The sequence below is a fragment of the Branchiostoma floridae genome, chromosome 17 (genome assembly GCF_000003815.2).
Source record: "Branchiostoma floridae strain S238N-H82 chromosome 17, Bfl_VNyyK, whole genome shotgun sequence".
In the NCBI taxonomy this organism is placed as follows: domain Eukaryota; kingdom Metazoa; phylum Chordata; class Leptocardii; order Amphioxiformes; family Branchiostomatidae; genus Branchiostoma; species Branchiostoma floridae.
In genome coordinates, this window is record NC_049995.1 from 3,926,505 (window position 1) to 3,952,471 (window position 25,967).

Sequence of the window (25,967 nt, forward strand, 5' to 3'; positions counted from 1 at the left end):
CTTTGGAAGCAACATTTATTGCAATGCAAATTGCACATAAAAAAGCTTTGAAAAGCATTTTTTTAAAGGGAAACCATGACTCAAGAGTGAGTAAGAGGTGACTTTGGATTCAACATATACTGACAACAACACTTAACAATCGGAAGCCTTTGAAGTGATGGCAGAAAATCATGTTATGGTGGAGAGAATCAATTTGCATGTAAATCAGGCAGTAATCCTTGTCATCTTGTGCCTGTAATCTGATAAGATAGTCATTTCCATACGCTTCATATCCTAACTGGAATATCATGTCCACGGGGAGAGGAAAGATTCTATTCTCTAGGTAATACCTTAGGCATTGTTTGGAAAATGTAATGCAAAACCATACAGATGCCAACTTCTAAACTATAACCTTAACTACAAGAAACATGTTTTACACTAGTCATTTCCATACGCTTCATATCCTAACTGGAATATCATGTCCACGGGGAGAGGAAAGATTCTATTCTCTAGGTAATACCTTAGGCATTGTTTGGAAAATGTAATGCAAAACCATACAGATGCCAACTTCTAAACTATAACCTTAACTACAAGAAACATGTTTTACACTAGTCATTTCCATACGGTTCATATCCTAACTGGGATATCACGTCCATGGGGAGAAGAAAGATTCTATTCTCAAGGTAATACCTTAGGCATTGTTTGGAAAATGTAATGCAAAACCATACAGATGCCAACTTCTAAACTATAACCTTAACTACAAGAAACATATTTTACACTAGTCATTTCCATACGGTTCATATCCTAACTGGGATATAATTATGTAGACAGAGAGAGGGGAAAGATAGCATGGTTCTATTCCCAATGTATTACCTTAGGCACTGTTTGGAAAATGTAAAGCTAAGCCATACAGGTGCAAACTTCTACACTACAACCTTAACTACAAGAAACATACTATACTAGAGGGAATGAGTATGATACGTAGCATAATAGGGTACATTTATTGTAATAGAATACTGGATATTGAGTTATATGGTTACATTCAATTTCGCAGTAAGTTATGCATACATTGCCTTAAGCCTCTTTGTATCAAATCAGATAAACTCTTATAATCCTTCAATGACTCTAATATCAGTTACAATATCAAATAAAATGAGTATAAGCATGCAACAAAGGTTCTAGCTCCGTTGTGATTGTACGTACCTTTGTGCATGGGTAACATAATTGCGGACAATTTGTAAAGTAAAACATGCTAAGCTTTAAATCAGAGTGCAATTCTGCCTCCAAACAATTATCTGCACATGAGACCAACTTAATGTTACCAGAAAGCGATACTGAAATATGAGTTAGGAGAGGAAATTAAATCAAATATGACATACATTCATCACTGCCATTGTTAACGATAATCCGATCCAATTTTCATCTACCTCTGAGCGAAATCGTTCTTATGATATCAGAATGAAATGTTTCTCTATCCAGCCATGGATAATGATGAATTTCTCTCCCCAAATCTCGTTAGCAATGGCCAACTGGGAAGTTAAATGGATTTTCTGACGATGTGGCTTTTATCAGGGAATATGGTCAGGAAGGTTTCCAGTTTCCATTTATCTTCAGTACCAATATGGCAGATAAGGGTCAGTCTAACGGCGATCAAAATGGTGGGAGCTGAAGTAGGCATTTCACAGCAACTATCCACAAATATCAAATATCAAGTTCTTTGACTGCTGTAGGGTAATAGTTTTCCATTGATCAATTGGTGCTCTGCTCCTCTTTTTCTCTTAAAAAAAAAGCTGGAAAAAGAATTTGAAGTGTTATAACTGAACTATTTTCCATGCTACAGCAGCCACAAGGTTCATTTTCAGCACCAGAGACAGTACCAGAACATGGACACTTCACACAGCAGAGCCCTACTTTGCAGTACTTTCTGTGAACAATCCACTCCTCCCCATTCCCTATGATTGTGTTAGTCTTACTAAGACACCCAGACATGCTGATGTGTTACGCCGAACGGCGGTTATACCGGCTATACAGATACACATACAGACATGCATTCCTTTCAGTACCAGGGACAGTACCACAACACCACAACTTTACTGAGGAATCCCATTTTTCCAAACTTTCAGTGAACAATTACATTAGCCTTGTAAAGATAGACACCCAGACATACATAAATCCCAGTATCAGGGACAGCACCACAACACCACACTGTAGTACTTTCTGTACTTACTTTGCAGTACTTTCTGTGAACAACACTCCAGTGTTCCCTCTTTCCTGGGCCTTATCATAAAGCCAGCAACGAGACATACATTTCAGTACCAGGAACAGTGCCACAACATCGCTATTTTACACAATCCCAATTTTGAAGTACATTTTGTGAACACTCCAGCCCTCCCTCTTCCCCAGGACTGCATTAGTCTTCATCAAAACCCCATCTGTGGCGGAGAAACGTGACGTTTGACGACCCATAAGGACACCTGAGCCCGATGAAAGGACGCCCGGAAAATTTCATCGTGGTTACGAGCTCCGGCACTTAGGCTTGCAAAATGACAGAAGATGGAGCGGCATACATTTTAACATTGGCCATGGACATATACTTATATATATTCTCGTTCCTGGTAGTTTTATTTCCAAAGGCACTTACTGAGGAGCTTCCTTGCCAATTAGATGAACTCACTCTTATCATATATCCAAGTTGTTTAAGCTTTCAAACCTCTGAAGTAGGACTAATTGCTGATGTGAATTACTGTAAATCTTAAAACTTTCACATCTTACAGATTTCATTTTCCTGGTTGTTGTTTTTCCGGTGCTTTTCCACAGCAAAATCATGACAGTGTGAACATGCATGATCATACTACAAAATGATTCCAACCATGACTTTTAAATACCACAAATACCTCCATCCACATCCTCCATCCTAAAATAACTCGATTTACAGTAACATGGGACACAAAAGATGTTAGAGCTATGAATACATTCAAAAACATGTTATAAATCATGCTCTTGGAACATGTGATTTTAGAGTCATAAACTCAGGGTGTAAAACATACCAGCTACCAAGGACTGTCAACAGTTCAAGTCCTTACCAGGCATTCTATCTATCATACATCAGGGAACAGAAACTGTTGCTCCAGCTTTGCGAAGTTTTCACAGGAGATAGAATTCGTTCAGAATATTCACAGCGAAGCCCACACACTGTGAGCGCTGGTAAACGTTGGGATCTGTCTGCAGCGATAACGATAAGACCACAAGTCTCGGGAGTATACTTGGGACAATGGATAGGGATCTAAATACAATCAGCTTTATCTACGGCACACAGCTATGACAATTATGCTAGCACATTCTAATTAGCGATGCATCCTGTGAGGCTTTCCTTACTTTGTTATCATCTAGGCTTGTTGGAAGGTTGTCCCTTTCAAATTAGCATCAGACCTCCAGAACTTTTTAGAATTTTCCTGCCTAATAGAGATTCTCAACATTTGAACTTCCTGTAAATATTTGTCAAATATTTCAACAAATTATGGTATTCAGATTTAAACTGGATTTTGAATTTTAGGATGTAGACTACACTAGATTTCGATTAGATCGTTTTTTTAGATTTTAGGATTTAGATTCTGGAATCTAGGATTTAGATTGAATTAGACTGGATTCTAGACTCTGAATACCACTCCTAGTCAGAAAACAATGGCCAAACTAACCAAAAAGGCATGTACCCTTTTGACAATATTGAGAAATACCTCCATGTATGCACCAATGATACAATATCCGATGTTACAGCAAGCATAAGTCCGCAGGAATACACATGTATGTAAAGCTTACTAAGGGGGTAGAAATCCATAATCATATGACATAATAATACCCAAAGTGGCATTTTTACGCAATGCACAATTCCAGTCGGGTCAAAAGAGGACCGCAAAACAGCCCATAGCCTTTCATGGATAGTTGCACAACTCTTGCAGACACATCGATCAAACCCAACAGACTGCAAAATTGCTGGGATAGATGCATTCGTGCACACTAGCTTTAAAATAACAACCAGATCTGAAAAATTACACGGATAACCGCTGACTACCCACTGAGCGTCTCCTCCAATGATAGAAGACAAACAGTCCGACTGCATATGTCTATTGTCAGGCATAAGGCCATTATTTCATAGGAACATTATAAGTGTAAAGGAAATAACAGCACAACATAATAGCACAAAAAGTTACAGCAACATCGCATTCACCTGCTATGGACAGTTTCTACTGGCATTTGTGATGGTACCATTGAAAGGCTCATTACGTTGTCTTGTCTCTATAATGTACGGCCGATAATATCTGAATTATTTTATAGGAATAATGAACTGTTAAGGAGGTAACAAACATACAGACAGCACCAAAAATAATAGCATCACTCCATTCACCTGCTTTGGACAGTCTCCACTGGCGTTTGTGACACCATCACAGAACGGCTTATTATGTTGTCTCTATATTATGTAAGCCTGATAATCTGATAACATCTGCATTTCAAAATGCGAGACGCTTTGCAGACACAACGACCTTTACGGAAAGTGGAACGCGGAGTGTGAAAGTCGTACCTGCGCCGCGTCCTCGCCCAACGGTTCAAGTGCACCTGGCCCGCACTTTACGGCGCAGAGAGTCCAGGCGAAAAATGCCGCCCCTTAGTTCTCCAGGGATGGCAAAGTACCAGCCACCGGGAGGGCAGTTTCAAGTCAACTACATGTTTACAGTCATATCTTTCTAATTTTGATTATCAGAAATCATTTTTGTTTGATCTAGAAGCAGTGAAAGGCAAGTTTTTCCATTCTTCTTGACTTTAATAATCTAATATGGGAAAGTGAAATATTCTTCCAAAGACATGGGAGGGCATTTTCAGGTCAACTACATGTTTAGTCATATCTTTCTACTTTTCAATACCAGATTTCATATTAGCTTTACAGAGAAGCCACGAAAGGCAAATTTTTCCATCCTTCTTGTATAGAACCTTTATACAATGTATGTGACACTAGATATTCTTCCAAAAGACATACATTCATACATTATAAGTCTGGTATTGTTCAGAAATTTGCTGACCTAGTTTTAGCAATGTGCTATAATACATGCCTAACACAGACAGTGTTGGCGTCAAGTCAAATCAATGCTGAATGACAACAGATTAAGCATAATTTAATATCCTGTCACATTTCGGTTGGAACTATGACATGTGACCACTTATTAATCAATCACCAGAGACATACGGAATTCCAATTAGAGGGTCCCAAAGGATTTGAATACTGGTTTTATTCTTCGATTGTGACACGCCTCAGGTTTGTTAACAAAAGCAACAATAACAGCAGAATAAGAATTTTAACAACTGAAATTATTACATTCTTAGTAGGTCTTCATGTCTAGCTGGAATTTGTCTTTACAGGTGGTACAAAAATAAGTGGAAGATTTGACTTTGAAATATGCATTTCTGAACTGAAGACTAAATTATTGGTGTACCAAAACATCCACATATAGAGATCAAAGAGCGCTGTGACTTGTTCAATTTTGCAGAAAGGGTGGCGGCTGGTTTGATCTATTTAGAACATAATCACTGGTGATACAGTCCTGATGTCTGAGCTTTTCCTTATTAATTTATGATTACGTCAATAAATGCAGTATGTAATTCAGAGAAAGAAGATATATGGAGGGGGGGGGGTGTGTGTAATACTGCTGTAGCTCATGATGTAAACTTTGATACATGTATACCTCTGCAACATGGTATTTACTTGCACTAAAGGAAAGCTTTATGTTTTTGATAACATTGTATTTTGTGTACACCTAGTAAATCTCATGGAATTAAAATTGAGGAAAATCTGTTGTACTAATTTGTAATCAAATATGTCTTTCAAATTTCGTCTACATTAATGTTGCCCACAAAAAAGGGCAAGTGATGTATAATAGCTAGCACATTAACATATTTCTTTCTATTGATACCACACATTTGCCACCATAAAGCTTAAAAGCAGACCATAAAAGTCATTGTTATTATAATGGCTATATGAAAGTACCCTTACTCTGGCTTTTCGTACGTCCGGAAAATTTAAAGGGAGCTTTAAAATTATCATGACAAGAGAGCTGACCCCACTTTACGCTTTGTTACTTGAAAGCGTTCTACAAAAGTGGGTTATATTTTATACCCACAGTTAATGCTAGTGGAATATATATGACCAGGGCTCCAGCTTTTAAATTTTTTCTATCCCACTCACTGTTTTGGAGTCCATGTTGTTGATTTTGCTGGTTAAATGTGTCATTTTAAACTTATGAAAATAGATTTTCAGCAGTTTCATGCCATGAACTGATGAAGTTCAGGTTTTTGTATTTTTTTTTTGTTCCAACAAGCAAATTTTCATCCGAATGCAACTACTAAGGGACCAAATATTTGACCGATCACTCCACAAATTAAAAAACAAGATAATGAAATTTCTTTAATGTTTTGTGAGTTTCCATATCTCTGAAGTTATTGGCATCATGTACTTCCAATCATAATATCAAGGGTAATGCAAATCCAATTCTTGTCACTTAATATGGTCCAGTGAACGCTGTCTAGTGGAAAGACGGCCTTACAGAATATTTTGGTCATATGAAAGTTCAATGCAAAAAAGCCTGTCAGGCTATACAGAAATTGCTAGGCTAATCTTAATTAGGTCAAGGATAGGTACATTTTGATGGACCAATGTCAGGCAGAATTTTGATGGTTCAGCCAAGAGGCCTTGTGCTCCCTTGTGATTAGATCTCATAGGAGATGGGAAAATCATAAAAACTAGGGGTAAACCATTCATCATTAGATTAGGATCTGACAGTAACTGGGGGTATTCCATTCACTGTGTGGGGGTGCTGGCCTTTGTGCTGAAATTTCCTTTCCTGTTGGTAAATTTTGCCGATTTTGCAAACATGTATTATTCATCTAAAATTTGGACACAACTTTCTGTTTACATGGCTCTCAAAACTTTCGAAGTAGAAACGTACTAAGTTTGAAGTAAGAGGGAAAAATAAAAACCGTGCTCGAGGGCCGGGAGGAAAACTTAGCCTGCATCAGATTCAGAGTGTATTAACTCTGAGAAACTAGGTACAGACTGTTTTCATTTTTAATTAAACTACATTGTACTTTAACTACTTGTGAACCAATGAACTAACTTCAACTTGGTGTAGCTTTTATGTCACCATGACGAGAATGATTGATTTTACCCTACAGTAACTTGTGTTAGCTACCAGAAGGGCCACTAAACCGTGGTATCAGGCTAAACACATCTGTCCACCACAACCAAAGGCTGAAATATGGCCCGAGACATTTATGGCACCCGTGGCTACTAAACTGTTCTACTTATGGGACCGGCACTATTAGAGGAGAATTAGGTAACAGAAGGAACGTGCACATTCTGAACACCAAGGGCATGCCCTGGTGCATGCCATATTTTCAAGCGGAATTACTTGTACCATTATAGGCCAAAAATAGTATTATAATTGCACGAAGCCAGAGCAGAATATTGCGCAAAATGGTACTATTGCAAAAAGCTATACACCATGACTTTGCACATGTACCAGTTATGATAACTGTGATCAAATGATGGTTGATAAAAGTGTTTGGCTTTACAATAGAGTGATAATGTGAAGACAAAGTGAAATAGTACTTAACAACATTTAAGACTTAAATTCCTAAAAATAACTACTTGTTAAGATGTGATTCAGCACTTTTTGAGAATGATGCAATTTTAACTATCAATGGTGACCGGTTATACCTTAGTATTATGATTATTCAGTTCTTTGCGTTGAGATTTATAAAGGCAATAAAATAGCAACAAACACTGCATCAACACTTCAGAGTGTGGTGTGAAACAATTCTGACAACAAAAATCACAGAAGGCCAAAAAGACTTCCCTAAGTATGCCATCAGGAAGTTTTTGTCATTCTTTCATTTTTTTACATCCCTGTCCACCTCCTGCCAAACTGTCCCAAATCCCTGACATGGCAGAGGGAATCCTCTTTTTCTCTTGGTAATATAAATGATAATGTAACTGGACCCGAGGGACAGGGACAGAGGCATGATCAAATAGGATCGAATACACCCCCTGGCACTGAGCACATTATACATCCCTCAGGCCACAGTGAGTACATTCTTTGTATCACATTTTGATTTTCCCCTGATTTTGAGAAAAAGGTGAAATTTGGTTCCCCTATTGCAATGGCCAACATGACGAGAAAATATGCCAGAAATGGGAAAATGTGTAGCGGTAGTAGAATTCAATCCTTAGATTTTCCATCAGAAATGCTTAGATACCGTGACACTAGCTGGCAAGGTAGCCTTGAGTGTAGTTGTAGTGATTCTAGGATAATCACAATTTGCACACTAAGTCTACACTTCTTGAAAACAGGAAAAAAGACTTGGCAGTAATACTTATACAGTACATGTACCTTGTTTTGTCACTTCAGCTGCTTGCTGCAATGTTATGGTCTATCAATTGAAAATTGAGCATCTTGTTTTCTTGGCCATCTTTTTCTTGCAGTCTTACACTGATTTTGGAACGGCAGAGGATATCATCCATAAAATGTACTGTAACCTAATGTATCGAAGCAAGACAAATCCTATCTTCTCTGTAAGATGAAACTGTACCTCTGTACCTAGCTTTGGTAAGGAATGTCCTCTCAGATAGAACACAGCTTTTAACTTACAGTTACACATACAAAACTGGTATCTTTTTAACTTCTCTCTCCTAAATGTGGTTTATCAGTTCTGTTATGCGAAACACACAAGCATACCTCAAAAATGGACACTGCCCTTTCTAGACAACTGGAGTAGAAGTCCACACCACAGAAACAAGACATCCTCTCCCCAAAACAACCTCTTCACAACTGAGCCCAAGACTTAATCAAGGAGTGTTCTGATTGAGTTGACTAGGACCAGACTCTGTCTTATGCATTTCATCATATTTCAACACGTCTAAAAGAAGCCTTCAAGACTTCTTACTAAATGTGGCAATGGTTTACACTAACTGGAAGAAATGAACACAAGGACAGAATATTTCCTTGAAAGAAAAGGCAGAAATTTACACCAACCTTGACACAGACTAGATCACTGCAGTCACCACACAAATAAGACATCCTCTCCCCACACCACCTTCTGTACAACTGAGCACAGGACTTAATCAACCACCCAGGAATTAAACCATCGCTTGTGACAGGTGGCCACAGCCATTGATACAGCCATCCCCATTGTCTGTGCCTTACAATACTTTACACATCTGTGGTTTAAGTAGTACAATAGACAGGGGCAGTCTGGCACAATGGTGAAGAAAAGACAGGAGCAAGCTGGAAGAAAAATGTGGTGTCTGACCGATAACAGAAAAGAGTTCACAGTTGCACAAGTCCGGATTGGTTCAAATCCAAACTTTTTTCAAGAAGATACGACAAAAAGGAAGACCCCTAAAGGCTTGATAGCAAAATTCTGTTTGCATAGAAATGGTACAATTTTCACAAACATTAGACTTCATTCATAGTGCAAGTTGTAGAGGTCAAAGGTCTTTTGTCGCATTTTTCAGGCTGAATTGGGCCTTTTTGTAACAAGCTGTCAAATCAAAATGGGATCACAGAATCCAGACAAAGATGTCAGAAATGCCTGTCAACAATACAAATACATTTAGAAGTGCTTCAAGGAAGTATTTTTACACTAAAATATACTGTAAGTGTAACATTCTGCTTTTTTCTGATAAGGAATACGTGTAATACTCTGCGATGTAGAGATCACATGACCTAAGACAACAAATTCAGGAGGTGCTCCTGCATTTGATTGGTTAACAAAGGGACAAAAGAACGTCGCTAACGAGTTCGCTCCTGGACCGATGCCCACCTCGGTGGTCTGAGCAGCACAGAAAAGGCGCACAAATCCCCGGGGGTTAGGTATTGTGTTGGTTTGCTCACGAGGGGCGGCTCGTCCATGGTAACACAACCCACACCCAGCTGTATGTGAGGCCCAGAATGGCAGCGGAAATTGGTGAAAAAGATCTCATTGTCTGACAACTGTGGCATTTTCTCCCCTCAAAACCTTGATGTGTTGTTGTATTTGAGACTTGCTTTAGATGTTGGGAAACAGTTTCCTAAACTTAAAGAGAGGAGGTTCAATCAACTATGAATAGAGTGTTCTTGATTTGAGACATTGTTGAAGAACTTGGAAACAGAACAATAAAGCAACAAGATTCTGTTAACTGTATGAATTGACCATCCTTGATTTGAGACACTGTTTAAGATGTTGGTAATACTACAATACAGCAATTAGGTACCTTGAATATACCTGATTCTAGACATAGTTTTAGATCTTGGAAAACACCACAAGAAAAAAAGGAGGTTTAGACAATAGTGTTGAATGAAATGATGAAATATAGAAACTTGTTGGAGAAAAGACTGTAGGTACATACTCACTGAAAACTGGACCTTTGATGGTTGGCAGAAATAAACTGTAAGCTTAGGAAAAAGCTGACCAAAAACTTCACGAAGTTCAGTGTTTTTTTCCTCTACCAACTTCAGCTGTGCTTCTATTACTGTATATATCGAATTCCCGGAGACAACACCTCCCAAGCCACTTCAGTCATGCAAATAATGGTCCTGAAAACTGAGGTTTATGGTGAAAGCTACAATTTAGAAAGGTATAATTATTGCCTTTCTCCCCATGCAGGCAGGTGCAGGCAGACAGGATCACAGTAGGCCTTCCTGCTTCTAAAACTGACTCCATTTGCAAGCCTGAAAGGTTCTCCGTTGACCTTGACTTTTCAAATGATCTGATTTGCACTTCAACTTGGTCTCAGAGGATCAACTATCCTGTTTGGGCATATTGCAAATGGCTTCATTTTCAGTGCACTAGAAAGATTCGTTTCTCTGATATTTTGATAGATACATATAGAATACAACACGGTGTATTCCGTATCGCCCAAGGTATCAGCCCGACCGCGGGTTGGATCGCCCGACGGCCGAAGGCCGGAGGGTGATCCGACCCGCGGGAGGGCTTAGACCGAGGGTGATGCGGAATACACCGTGTTGTATTTTATTTATGTCATACCCACCTGAGAAAACCACTGTTTTGATGCGAAATGCGCCAGAAGTTGAACAAATTTGTTGCTCTCGAAAAAAAAGGGTTCCAACAGTAATGTTCCAACGTCCGAATCAGGTATTCGAACTTTCGATGGCGCCGTACTCGGCCCACTCGAAACAGTTCGATTTATTCGAATGGAGCCTGTGTGATAAGCCCAGGCAGTACGGAAAGTTACCAAACGGTCCGGAACACCCGTAACAGCGCTCGCGGCTACGGTTCTTTCCCGGGCCGCTAGCAACATAGCCCCGTAAACCGACTTTAGCCGGCCCGGGGAGATACGCGTGAAGGCGTAAACTCCCTTAGCCGGCTAAGTTGTACTCTGATATCCAGGGTAATTACTATTATGGTATAGAACAATGTATGTACTATACTCTTCTTAGAGTCATTGACACTGTTTCGTAAAAAAATATGAGAAAAATTTCAACATCTCAAAATTTTTACATTTTTTTCAACATTACATTCCTATGACAAAGAGATAGCTTTATTTTGTAGGTGTACATTGTATGTGCAATGCATGGCTCACTTTGCCTAAACCTTTATTTGTTTTCATTATCATAATACAAATGTACACAGCAGTCCCCTCACAGTAAGGGGCATGGATAAGTGGTGGTCTCTTTGTGGAAAAGTGAGAGGAAAACAATAGGAAAGTGAAAGGAGTCCTGTGGAGAACAATTATGTTACCAAAAGTGCAGTCCTGGGACAAACCAATGCGCAAACAGGGGTGCTCTGTGTGTGATTTTCTAGCTTAGGCCATCACTAAATCTGAATACTAATTTCTGTTTTGAAGGAAATGGCGATGGTCAAGCGGCCCAAAGTTCTAGCTAGCATCTGTCCTTCGACGGAATTTTGCTGCTGGGACGGACAAAAATTTTGCCCCCGAACCCCCCTTGGAGTTGGACCGTAGCGCTTTTGACAGAATTTCTATTCAAAATCCAGCAGACGGAAAAAATTTCAGGCTGGCTAGAACACTGGTCAAGCCTTTCCCTTCATATTAATCTAGCATATTTTCCGGACCATGAAATAAAATTCAAATTGCCTGAAGAGTGAATAACTGAAGACATAATGGATCATTATGACAATCATGATTACACCCCACCTGGTAAAATGACAGCTTCATATGATCGCCCTGATAATTCAACACACGGATCCCAACAAAATCAATACCACACCTCAGGTCCAATCATTGATGGACAAAAGGGAGCACACACCTGCGCTGGTTCAGCAGCGGTCAGGTACAAAACAGTTGGGCCACAGGAATACAAGTTTTTGGTTCTCGGATTTTAAAAAAGTAAACTTAACAGGTAGTCTCATAGTCCTTTTAAAGGGACATAACGTAAAATGTAAAGTTACTGTTTTCGGCCATTTTTCTACATTATGAGTTGAGTCTACCTTATTACACTGCACAGCAATATTTACAACGTATTGATACGACCTTGTTGTGCCGCGAGAACGTCTCGAAATATGCGCACTTCCCTCCGCCGCTTGAGTTGTCCGCCATTTTATCCAACTCTGCGACGAACCAAAGTGCACTTTAGAACGCGTTCGGTGGTTCGCTCGAATCGTTACTGAATTTTGTTGAAAGTCCCCGCGAAGCTCCGAGGATCTGCGACCGCAACGGTCGATTCGGAAATCTACGGCCGGCTTACTTCCGGTAGGCTACCCGGAAGTAAATGAATTTGGTTGTGGCTTACTTTGGCGTTGTTAATTAGCGCTAGAAATGTGATAAAATGACGCAGATAAGTTGGAAATAAGTTACAAATGTCAATATGACTGGAGATTTTACAGTTCAGAACATTTGAAATTTTGGCACCAAATTTCTACAATATGTCCCTTTAAAGCTGCAGTGGCAGTAGGTTGTTATCCACTGTGTGTAGGGCACACAGTACTGGGTGGCAGAGCCTAACCCTTTCTTCCTACCTTTTTTTACCTCCCCAACCGAAGTCAGGCACTCCTTTTTACATCTGCGTGGAGTGAGGAAAATCGAGCCTTTCCCAAGAGTACAAGATTGGTAGCATGACAGGATTTCAACCCAGGACCTCTGAATTCTGGGCCATATATGCAACACAACACCACAATGACATTTGTTGATTAGAAAAACAAAACACATCAACATCAACACCAAAACAGTGTCTGAGTACTGTATTAAGTCTGTACCGTGGTACATAGTTTTGGGGAGCAAAAACCAAATGCAATGCAGATATCTACTTCAAGTACTTGACTGAGATAATTTACAAAAATCTCTTTAAGATATCAAACAACCATAACACATGAAGAACTTACTAAAGAATTGACAATACAAGCATCTACATGTACATACCGTGGCATTTAAGAGCGTCTTGCTTTGTGTGAAAATGAACTAGCAGTCTGTCTCTCTGTTACAGAGCAGTGGGCCAATTATCGCTCCGTCGTTCTCCCAGCTTCCACTATCTGATCATAGTGCGGGATGCTTCATTTTTATTGATTGACTGGGGCTAATATCTGGGGCAGAACCATTCTGAGATATGGGGGGGCTATACTTATTACATTTTTCCTTTAAAACTTGATCTATCGAGAACATTTCCTTTCTATAATGTGGAATAATCAACACTCAACTTGTTTGAAATGCATCTTTGTTTCTTTCCTGTATTTGTTCAAATGACTATTCAATCTATAGTGACATCCCTTTACAATACAACAATTGGTATGTCCCATTATCTATTGGTCTGTAGGTATGCATGTCCATTTTCTATACGCGATTATCTGGTATATATGCAAATCACAATCATGGTTTGACACAAATGCATTCCTTTACAAACTACATGCATTTAGAAAAGAAAAGATGAAAGTTGAATCTCTACTTCTGGGATAAATCAAAGTAACTGCAGACGTATCAAACGACCTCCGTCGTTCTTCTTCAGTGAAATAAAAATAAAAGTTTACACCACTGAGGAATAAAGAATACTTCTTACGTTGTAAATAAACAAAAAAGGTAACGGCTAAGGTGTTCTAAAATAAACATGGTAGGTAACTACAGAGGTGTTCTAAACAGTGTTCTAAATAAACAAAAAGGTAACTGACAAAGGTTCTTAGATACATTCTAGCAAAATAAGATAATAGCAAAATAGTATTCTTTATTCCTCAGTGTTGTAAACTTTTATCTCTATTTCACTGAAGAAGAACGACGGAGGTCGTTTGAAACGTCTGAAGTAAATTTGATTTATCCAGAAGTAGAGATTCAACTTTCATCTTTTCATTATATTCCTGGATGTATAATCTTCACAAACGTACATGCATTTAGGTAAAAGTGCTCCTCTGTGTACTTGTATTGTAATAATTCATTTAGAGTCTACAAATCTTTGCTAAGATTTATATGACAATGATTGAAAATCTACAGGTTCTTGAAGACCATAATCTTAAGAGAATCTGTTCCATCAAACATGAACATCAATCTTGATCAAAAGCAATTTTGTGGATAGTTCCGAGAAGCAATGAAATGATGAAAAATGGCCGGATGCTGCCTTTTAGAAAAAAATATCATAATTCATCACAAGTCATCAATTATACAGGATGACATATTTGATATTCAATCAATATTAATAACACACTTGGCTACCTCTGCATTGCCTAGCATTGCATAGATGTCACTCAAACTCAAATGAACAAAAAACGAAAAACTCCCCCCAGTTTTGATCCCAAGTGGTACGACCCTGCCCTCCCATTGGGTGTTGGAGTATTTTCAATTTACTGTTTTTTATTATATCCTGCCCTTATGGACAGGTGTGCTTATTGGGGCAGAAACATTCCTGTACTAGCCATTGCATATTAATAATTTGAGCGACCCATTTTTTTTTTAAATTCCCCAATGACTGTAGTACTGGCACTCTGTGATTTCTCTTAAAATTTTCCTTTGGAGAAAAGTTAAAGATACTAAATAGATTCTCTATTTTCTAAAGGTTAAACTTTTTATATGAATACCTATGCCTATTCTCAGGAATGGTAGTAAATGTGCTGTGCATCTTACAATTGTCCAACTTTGTGAGTTGAAAAGTATGTTAATCAAACTCTATAGTACACATTAGTATAAGGATGTCCTGTGCTTGAACTGTGTTGCACATGTAGTAAAGCTCTTCAGGTGGTATCTCCTGTTCCATTAATCATACATAAGGTTAATACAGGGGTAATCTGGTCAAGAGTGGTGTGATTTCCCATGAGTCACCATATATCTACTCCCAGAGAAGTAGGTCACCACGCTTTTATAGGCATTCACATTTCTTATGTTCCCATTAGTTCTTGTTCCTTCAGTGATCTTGTGGCAGACACAGAAACATGTACTGATGTAGTATGACAAAAAAAGTGGGATTCAAACCCTAAACCTTACGATCCAAAATCGGCACTGTTTACTGTTTAACAACTACTTGAATATCTACATTGTATGTATGTTTCACAACATTTATGCATAAAACAATTCTCATAAGTCGCAGCTACAAAAAAGTCAGTATAAAAAACACAATTTTGTCCAGCATGTTTCTAAATCATGTAAACCGATTCAACCTGGTCTTGACCATTTTGCTATCATTTGAAACAGCTAAGTGGTGAAGAAGTAAGAAATCCCAGTACGAAATTGGATGAATTTGAAGGACAATTATTGCCTAAGGCATGCAAAATGCAAGTCACAGCTTATTTCATATACAATGTTTGTATGCACAAATATTGTGTATTTGTCAAGTATGTGTTTCAAATTATGTAAACTGAATCAATCTACTCTTGACCAATTTCTATTTTGACAAAGAAATTCAGGTGGACATGTCTGAAATTCAAGTACAAAGACGATGAAAGGACAATCTTTTGCATGACATATTCTTCTTTGACGCACTTTATCACCGGCGAACGCAAATCTCCTTCAGCACGGTTTACGCCTCCCCCGGGATTCCGTGGAGCCAAGCCTCGTTAGGAACACATTCAGGGAGACTTACCAGTGCTCTACTGGGGCCTGGCCTGCGCTGACAGGTTATTAATGGAGCGTACGCGGACTCAAGGAAAACATAACGCAACCATATCTGGTACTACACTTGGTCTGGTCTTGAAGTTGAACAATTACTAGTTTGGTACAATGTACTATTTGCAAACACATTCATACCAAACATCTTTTATTTAACGTTTTATTTAATGTAATACCTCCACTGACCATAGGAAAACAAAGCAGTTACAATGATATCTGGAGCTACCCTTAAACTTCAGTTAAAGCTGGTTAGGAACACATTCAGGGAGACTTACCAGCCGCTCTACTACTGGGGGCTAGCCTGCGATGACAGGTTATTAATGGAGCGTACGCGGACTCAAGGAAAACATCAAGCAGTCACAAAGGTATCTGGTGCTACACTTGAACAACTACTTTTGTACATGCACTTTTTGCGAACCAACTTCTTGTCACACATGGTACATATTCTGACCACACATGACTTAATCTAATGTTGACTCTCCTCCGCTAACTACAGGAAAACATAAAGCAGTCACATTATGATATCTGGCAACACTTTAAACTGGTCTGAGACTCAGTGAGAGTAGTTTTGCATCCTTTTTCCAAACCCAGTTCTTGTTATGCATATTGTGACTATGTATGGCTTGATCCAAATTGACTTTCATAACATAGCCGGCACTAACCATAATAGCGCCATATCAGATGATGATGAAGTTTAACAGATCAGTAATTACAGTAATATTTGAGTTATATACACTCAAGATCTTTAGGTGTTCAATGGATAGTAAGTGAGTGAGTGAGTGAAGATATTATTGACAAGGTATTCAAGTGAGGAGAGAAAACCAACACTCAAGATTTAACAATTTGCATGTAGCAAGCATTCACTAGAAATTACATATGCACAGACTATACAACATTACATACCTGAAAATGCGCATGTTTCCACTGGATATTGATTATTCTAAAGCTGAATTAAGCACGACTCTTCAAAAGGTCTGCACATGTAGCAGCTCCTACGTTCCATCCAACCTCAACACGAAAGAATCCAGTTGTTTCTGATGTATGTTCAAACCCAACCGCACCTTACAAAACAACACAGACAACCCACGCAAAACACAACTACGGCACCGGAACACTGCATTCAATTAACTCCCAATATAGGCATCATTAAGGTAAATAGGGCGCTACACACCTGACATATGTGACATTAATGAGGAGGAAACCCTCCCTTGGTTCCCGTACATCTTCGCTAATTGCTGTGTTTCTCCACTTACCTATCTCTTGAGCCACCTGCTTAAAACCACTAAGCATCTGGCAGCTAGTACCATAATTTGTTGCTAATTTTGAATAAGATGCTGTGATCTGAAAAAAATGGGTCACTACTGAAAATGCTGACTACGCTTTAAAGGTGACTACTTTAAATCGTGAAATTATTGCCGTAGATTTAATTTCAGTTTTTACTCTATGGCCAGTTGATAGCACTATGAATACATCTCCCTTGTATGACTACTGTACTTAAGAATTGTTTCAGCTGCACTTTTGTAGTGTGTTATTTTTCTTCTCCCTTTCCTTTTCCAAATTAAAGAAAAAAAAAGTATGGGTCTTAGTGGCAAATGTGCAGATGTTGACACACTGGTGCACCAAATCCGTAGGAGTTTTTGGCATCCTTTTTGACAGTTTAGCCGCGAGACTCGGTGGCCGTCACTCCTTCGTCATGGGGGCAGGGGCATGGCGAGTATCTAACTCAGGCCCTACTGATTCTGATTCCAACGCTCTAGCTGTTACGCCACACAGACAACCCTAAAAAACCACTGCATAAAGTACAAGGGTTTACAGTGTAATCCTTGAGTGTTAATCTGTGATATCCATAGAGTCATTGTAATCAGTGAGCCACTAAGCGCCAATAAGGTTGGCTAAGGTACTGAGGTTGTATCTTTAGTGTTGATGGCAATCTCGTATTGTTCATCACCCATTTTCAGCACCAAGGACAGGGCATAGAAAACTGTATTGGGGTGGTATTACTAAAGTATTGTGATCGTATCACTACAGAAACATGAACTCACAGCTGCAGTATCCCTCAATAAACAAAAGGATATTCAGAAGGCATTTACTGAGAGAAAAAACATGTAATCATATTCAGACATCTCAGTTCTTATATAGCTGTGAGCCACTAAGCTCCAATAAGGTTGCCTAAGGTACTGAGGTTATATCTTTAGTGTTGATGGCAATCTGCTGTTGTTCATCACCCATTTTCAAATGATGGCTAAAAGTAGTACAACATTCAGCACCAAGGACAGGGCATTGAAAGCTATATTATGGGTGGTATTACTACAGAAATACACATGAAATACCAGTATTTATGAGGCATTTACAAAGAGACAACAGTCATATTCATATTCAGGCATCTCATTTCTTATATCTAGAAGAGTAGAAAAAATTTCAGCTCCCTCAGACAATCATTTTGTGGTACATTCCAAAGTGATAGAGGAGCATTCAGGATCCCAATGATGTAGTCACAGTAAAAGCTTCCTGGATATATCCCATCCTTGAAGTAGGATCCATTACATACTGGATTGAATGGCTTCAATTTGGGGTCTCAAATTACAGCCCCTATTGAGTTAGAATCACTCTATTTCAGTCGCTGCCGCCATTTCTCCGCTTTATTTCCTGTTCGGGAGCCTAAGAACCCCGCGTTAACGAACTGCCGTAATCTCGCCATCGCTCAACGAGCTCGAATTGCACCTTACCTTGATTATTTCAAACGACCAAATATTGATCCAATCAGAGAGAAGATGATGTTCCGTCCCAGGATTCCCCAGGGTGCCGTTTGACCTTTGACTGACCTTTGGGATCCCAGACATCCTTCAAAGGCTCTCGCAAAGAAATTTTATGTTTTGCTTTGATTTGGTTCTTTTTTATTACAAATGCCCCCTTCCTTTAGTAAAATTACAACCTTAAAGTACAACTTTTCAGTTCAGTTCAGTTCATCCTCATATAGTACAACTTTACTCACCGTTAAAAACTTTAACATTAACCGACCGATAGTCTGACCTACTAACTGACCTACTATCTAATAAACAATGAACCAAAATAGTAAAAAAAAGGAATTTTGAAATCCCACTATTGATCAATCAATATCCCAGGCATGACAAGTACCAATTTTGGTTGACATTAAAAGTCTTCAATTTTCTGTATGCATGTACAAACATGTACATCTACCCACTGACACCACCTGTTATGAAACTCACTTATTCACTCACTCATCCTCACAAGCTTGTATTATTATATACTATTAATACAAATGTAGCTAGAGCCAGAAACGTTACACTACCGGGTTACACCCAACTCCTGCTACCTTACGATAAATCCAACAGCTTTACAACACTGTATCAAAGGTAACATTTACAAATTTCATTACCCTTTGATGTAAGAGTCTACATGAGTGTTGATGACTGAGATAGTGCACTCCACATCCAATAATTATGACAAGTTTAACACACCCCACAGAAGCCTTATCAAAACCTAATACTCAACAGGCATACTGGACAGAATAATCTATAATGTCACCAAAAACCTGTTCAACAACGTCGCATTACGCCCAAGCCTTCCGCGAATACAAATGTTACATTTCTCTGGGGAACGTAAGGTTGTGACCTTGGCGGTGTTCCCAGAATGCTCTCTGTGATTAGGTGCAAGGTCGGAGCTGCGGTTGTAACCTTTTCGTCACCCGTAACCGTGCGTCAACACCTCCAAAACGAATCACAATCCTTCTCGTTTTTCGCTGATCCGTTACTTGCTGATACTTGCCAGCGTCATCTTGAAATAAGCTAGTTTGCCATTACTGTAAATACTACTAGATAGTTCTATTTTCCGAGGATGAAATTTGACAAAAGTACAAACATTTGGCACATTTTGAAGATTCTTAAGTGAATAGTTAGAAGCAAACTTTCCTCCCAACACTCTGTTTTCATTTTGATCTCTTGCTACAATTTTTAGTTTTTACTGTGAAATTTACTAAAAAAAACAAGGAAAAATAGCCTAGTTTTGCCCAAATGCAGAGTGAAAATCCACTAAGTTTGCAGAACAGTTTCCACACTTTGTAACACTCCTTCTTGATGTCTTAACCTAAATATGCACTATTTTCCTCTTTATCTCTTGTTATAATTCGTACTGTAAAATTTACAGAAAACCAGAAAAATAAACTAGTGAGGCCCAAAAGCATAGTGAAAATCTACAAAGTTTTGCAGAAGAGTTTGTGAAACTCCTTCTTTATCTAATTATGGATGATATTAGATTCTTACTATGATGATAGATGAGTCTATGTTAGTGACCTTTAAGAAAAATTGAAGGAAAACTGTTGCATTAACGTTGGAGACGGTTATAGATGTTCACGTCAAAAACCATTCTCTGTTTCATTCTTCAAGATATTAAATCTCAAAGGACAAAATTGGGCAAGTTTTAGTTCCAATCTGTCAAGAAAGTAAATGTTTTTTACCTATTCTATCCTTGTAGCAAGTCTAACAAATTGTATCTAAAACAAACTTTCAATTCTGTTGCTCTGTGACTTTTGTTACTTTCTTCTGTTATTGTAACGTCCAGTGAGATTGCGTATTTGGCAGCACGTTGGGCTCTGGCCCAAGAGGTCCTGGTTATGAACCATGCCCACTTCACTCAGGTAAAAATGAGTAACTAGCTTTGGCTAGGGATGTCCCTCAGATAGGATACTTAATAAAGACTGTGCCATAATGATCAACATAATGATCGTGGGCACTAAAGGAAGAAAAAACAAAGTTCTCTATAGATAGTGGTCTCAGAATGGTGACCAATATCTAATGCAAAATGATCACTGTCCTTAGGCGACCTTGCCCTATCTGCCATAGCCACAGACCTTCATCTTTCCCTTGACCTTCGGAACAAGTAATTAGAGAATGGCACTTAACCTTCGACCTGTGATTCATGACATCTATAGATGGGATCATGAGGTCATTCCTCTTGTCCTGCCTCAGGGCATTGATGGATAGAGGAAGGCCGGATGTTCGGATGCCCCTCTGTTCTGACACCCCTAAGGTCAGACTAAGGGTTAGGGGGTATCAAACATACCGTATCAAACATAGGATGTCAGAACATGGGGGTGTAACCAACAGATATACATGTACATGTACATGTGTAGGTAAATTTTTTCCTCAGAGTTTCTCATTGTCTTCTTTTGGTCAGGACTTTCAAGCTAATTCACACTAAGTAACTAGTGGCAGTTACTGTAAGTCTGAACACTTTTTAGAAGGCACATTGTTACAAACTACATTCAAGTATTTTGTAATCACTATATCCATACTTAAGTCACTAGCTTTAGTTGAAGTGTCTAGTCAGTGTTCCAGTATTAGGCTATCTACCTCCCAACAATGTTAACTTTCTCCAGTATTTATTGGTGGCAGATGTCTAAAAAGGGAGTGCCACCGTTAAACTTACAGACTCTTTGAAAACAACAAAATAACTACATATTTTTGTTTGAACTTGCAGCTACTTTCCTAAACCTTGGCCTTGACTTACACATTCATCATGAAGGTGAAGTGTATGCGATGCCATGTCGATTCATCTTCCTCAAACAACCGCCTCCAGATACAATCAATCACTATCCAACCTGCATCACTCCTGCATCCTCAATCGATGGAGAAATACAGCATCCGAACAAGAGGCAGGTGGCCAACCCGTGTGTCTTCATCACCTGCCATTGGTCGGTATCACACGTGTTAACCTCTGACAAAAGTAGTGCGCTGGAGAAGTACCACATTGATCTTGCACAACTTGCTGACAAAATCTATTGGCTCTAGGCCCAAGGTGGTCCACTCAAATGCCACCAAAGAATTGGAAAATTTGGAATATGGATTATTTAGTTTAGAACAGTGAACTATAGCTAGCTTTTGACGTGATGCTACTTTGCTGGTTGAAACGTCTGACCGTTTTCAAAATCATACCCAGTTGCTGGAGTAACTGCTTTTTTTTGTGTATCTTATTAACATTGATGTCTTATCTTCATCGACGTATTACAGACGAAAAACAATACCTCCATTTTCAATTAGAGGCACCTAGTAGAACTATAAGTGCTCTGACAGAGTCACTGGAGCATTGCATCATTTTCCAAACAGCTTCCTCTCCCTTCCCATTATACAGCTCCTATCTGCAGTGGCATCTGCACAATCCTACATCCAATGAACCCAGGACTACCCGAGTCAATCCGGTATCCCTTTAGACCAAAAACAACACCTCCATTTTCACGGAGGTAACTAGAGGAAGTGCTCAGAGTTACTGAAGCATTGCATCATTTTCCAAGCAGCTGCCTCTCCCATCCTATTATACAGCCCCTATCTGCAGCCGCATCTGTGCAATCCTACATCCAATGAACCCGAAACTAACAGAGTCAATCCGGTATATCGCTCAGACCAAAAACAACACCTCCATTTTCAGGGAGGTAACTAGAAGAAGTAGAGTTACTGAAGCATTACATCATTTTCCAAGCAGCTGCCTCACCCATCCTATTATACAGCCCCTATCTGCAGCGGCATCTGCGCAATCCTATATCCAATGGACCCGGGACTACCCGAGTCATTCTGGTATCGCTCACACAAAAAACAATACCTCCATTTTCAGGGAGGTAACTAGAAGAAGTAGAGTTACTGAAGCATTGCATCATTTTCCAAGCAGCTGCCTTTCCCCTCCCATTATACAGCCCCTATCTGCAGCGGCATCTGTACAATCCTACATCCAATGAACCCGGGACTACCCAAGTCAATCTGGTATCGCTCAGACCAAAAACAACACCTCCATTTTCAGGGAGGTAACTAGAAGAGAGAGTTACTGAAGCATTGCATCATTTTCCACACAGCTGCCTCACCCATCCCATTATACAGCTCCTATCTGCAGCGGCATCTGCGCAATCCTACATCCAATGAACCCGGGGACTACCAGAGTCAATCCGGTATCGCTCCCCAAGTGAACTTGAAAGGAAAAGAAAATGAAAGTTTCAGAGAATCGGGTCACCTCTTGACCCTAACGGTGTTTATCGAAATTGAATCTATTGACTCCTGCCTTCTCCTGTTCCGTGAATCGATAAAGCAGACGTTACCGGAGTTTATGGCGATGCGAGCGTGTAATCTGGTATCTGACGCATGTCTACTGTTCATACATAAAGTTAACTACTGTCAAATTCATTGATTAAACTAGTAACACTTTCACGGAGGATGGAAAGGAAATCTAGTTTATGGAGTGCCTTTATGGGTACTTCAATACTGCGCAATCTGCAACAATGGATTGGGTACATACTATAACCTTTACTGGGGAAAATTATTGTATGATTTTATGTGACATCAGATGATTGGGAGACAACTGGAAGTCATGAAAAAATGATATGTCATATCAAATGCACATGTACCTACTAGATTAAACTTTCATCTTTGGGTTGACATTATCAAGAGTACATACATTAATAGTGATATATGGTTCTCTTACTTTCTGAGGTCTTACTTCAGACAAATTTCAATGCTGTGTTGAAAAAATGTACAGTCAAACCTGTCTATAGCGGCCACTCAAGGGACCGGACAAATTTGGCCACTATAGACAGGTGGCCTCTGTATAGAGGTGGCAACTTGTAGATAAAATACCCAAGGGACAGACAAAAAGTGGCCACTATGGACAGGTGGCCCCTCTGTAGAGGTGGCCCCTAATACAGGTTTGACTGTACCTGTCCTACATACACTCATGTACAGTCAAATCTGTACTAGTGATCACCTCTACATAAGGACCACATGGAACCTTAGACAATTCTTCCTAATTATGGAAAATCCTGTTTATTAGGACCAGTTGTCCACAAGATTTTTCAGTCCCCAAAGTGGTTTTCTTGGGCAATGCATACACTGTGATAGCATACAGTATATACAAAATGTATGCTTACAAGACCACACGTTCAATGTTTCCTTTTGAAGTATTCCTATGGCTCTTCTTTCAAAGGTTTTGCCCTTTTGCATCAATAATACAACCTCTATGGGGACAACCTAGTTCAACTTACAGATAGAGAAATCCATAATGTAGTCATGACAGACCACCCTCATGCATGGACTGCCATCTTCAATGGGATCATTCAATAGTTTGAAGCAGTGACACTTGAAATTAAGGGTCTTTGGGGGTATGTCACAAGACGGAAACTGCATACTACATGTATATTACTTACACCAAAGCAGCTAGCTGGTAATCTGCATATTTGGGAGTCTTTGCATGAAACATTTCAGGAGAGAAATTCCTAGAATACTTCTAGCTAACAGTTTATCATACCAATACTATAGTCTAGCCCCTGCCATAGTACTGTGTGGTCCAAGGGCTATAGAAATGAAGATAGGCATTGACCTACACTGTAAGGTGTGTGAAGGAATTAACTGTAGTCACCTACCTAGGACAACAGGTCAAAGCATACAGTGGTAGTGGTATGCATATCAAGTTCCCAATTATTACCACCAATTCCCCAAGCAATAAGTTCATATTGCATTTCTGTACACTGTACATTACAATGTGTCAACCAGTATTTCCAATACTCCCTTTTTTTTCCAAAATGATGTTTCTTACCTTTGTAGTTACTCCACAATGTCTTGGCTTGCTGTGTTACCACTGTTTCATGAAATCAGCTACCAGGTTCATCAGTTCAGTGGTCTTCAGAATTTTATATGTTGTCAATGGAAGAGTGCAGCTGACCCTGAAGAAACATAATAAAAAAAAAGGAAATTGTAAATGAAATATTCAACATTAGCAAGCAAATAGAATATTGCCTATTTTGTAGAGGGAATAAAACACCCTTGGACATGGTAAGAAAATGCAATTTTAATTATGATTCCTCATAAAAGACCATTACCGGTATGCATAAACCCTGGATTATTAGAAACTTGCATTTAATTCATGGGTGAAAAGGTCATAACAAACAAATAAAATTGGTGTCGTCTTACAAGGAAGTGATCCATAGTCTCGATCAATCGGCAGGCCCCATTTTCCAGCACTGATGTAGTTTATTTTACGACCGTCTGAATCCCGACACCCCATTTAGGAAAATAAGACATAAACGGAGAGGTGATGAGAGATAGGGGGAACCTTGGGAAGTTATTGGAAGGGAAATTGATTGCCTAAGAGGCCGTTGCGTCAGCCTCGTCATGGTGAGTCTATAGTCTAATACCCGAAAAAGCCATGAGAAATATTCTGTTCCACTAAACTTATCACTGCTATAGGGGTGTCCTTAATGCATTTCAAGGGGTTTAATCAAATTCTGGCAGTAGGATGAATGTAAGGTCTGGTTAGCTTTTCTGTCCTACATTACACACTTTTTATTTAGAGCAAGAAATAAAAGACCTTACATCTTGCAATATCTAAGAATTTTTGAATTTATTCATTTTAGTGAATAAATCCATGACAAGCCAACATCTCATGCTGTCAGTCTCCAGTTACACCATCTTCTGCCTCACATCCTGTCACTCTACAACATTCAAATAACTATGAATGCACACAAATGCAAACAAACTTGCAGACCCAAAGCAATACCTCCCTTCTCATGGAGGTAACAAAACTGAATCTTAATACGTTGTGCCATTCCATGAATTACAAGTCTACAGAGGACCGCACTATATCATACCTAACTGATTTCATTTTAGATGCTCACACTGTATTCCATTTTAATAACTTTGCACAGTATGCGACACCTTACATGTTAACCCTATACGATAGAGGACATGTGGAGTTATAAATAGTATCCATTTTAACATAATGATTGTCTCAGCATTCTGTGTCCTTGTAAACTCCACCTTTTGGAGACCACTTGTTGTTTAACAGATGGAGGCAGCTATGGGGCATGACATCAGGTCACACAGGGCACAGTTACACGGTTAGGTCAGGTTCTTTA

General features: G+C 39.2%; 1 protein-coding gene across 9 annotated transcripts in view; it reads right to left on the bottom strand.

The window, feature by feature from the left end:
- Positions 1 to 25,967, bottom strand: part of LOC118404490 (protein REDUCED WALL ACETYLATION 2-like) — a 103,103-nt gene that overhangs the window by 6,333 nt on the left and 70,803 nt on the right. For 7 of the 9 annotated variants that reach the window (XM_035803588.1, XM_035803580.1, XM_035803581.1 and 4 more), the window contains one exon: positions 24,650 to 24,776. The gene's annotated coding sequence lies outside the window, so the exon portion shown is untranslated. Of the gene's footprint in view, positions 1 to 9,056; positions 9,296 to 13,399; positions 13,532 to 24,649; positions 24,777 to 25,967 lie in introns of those variants that run through there. The other 2 variants (XM_035803590.1, XM_035803589.1) reach the window with 2 other exon arrangements.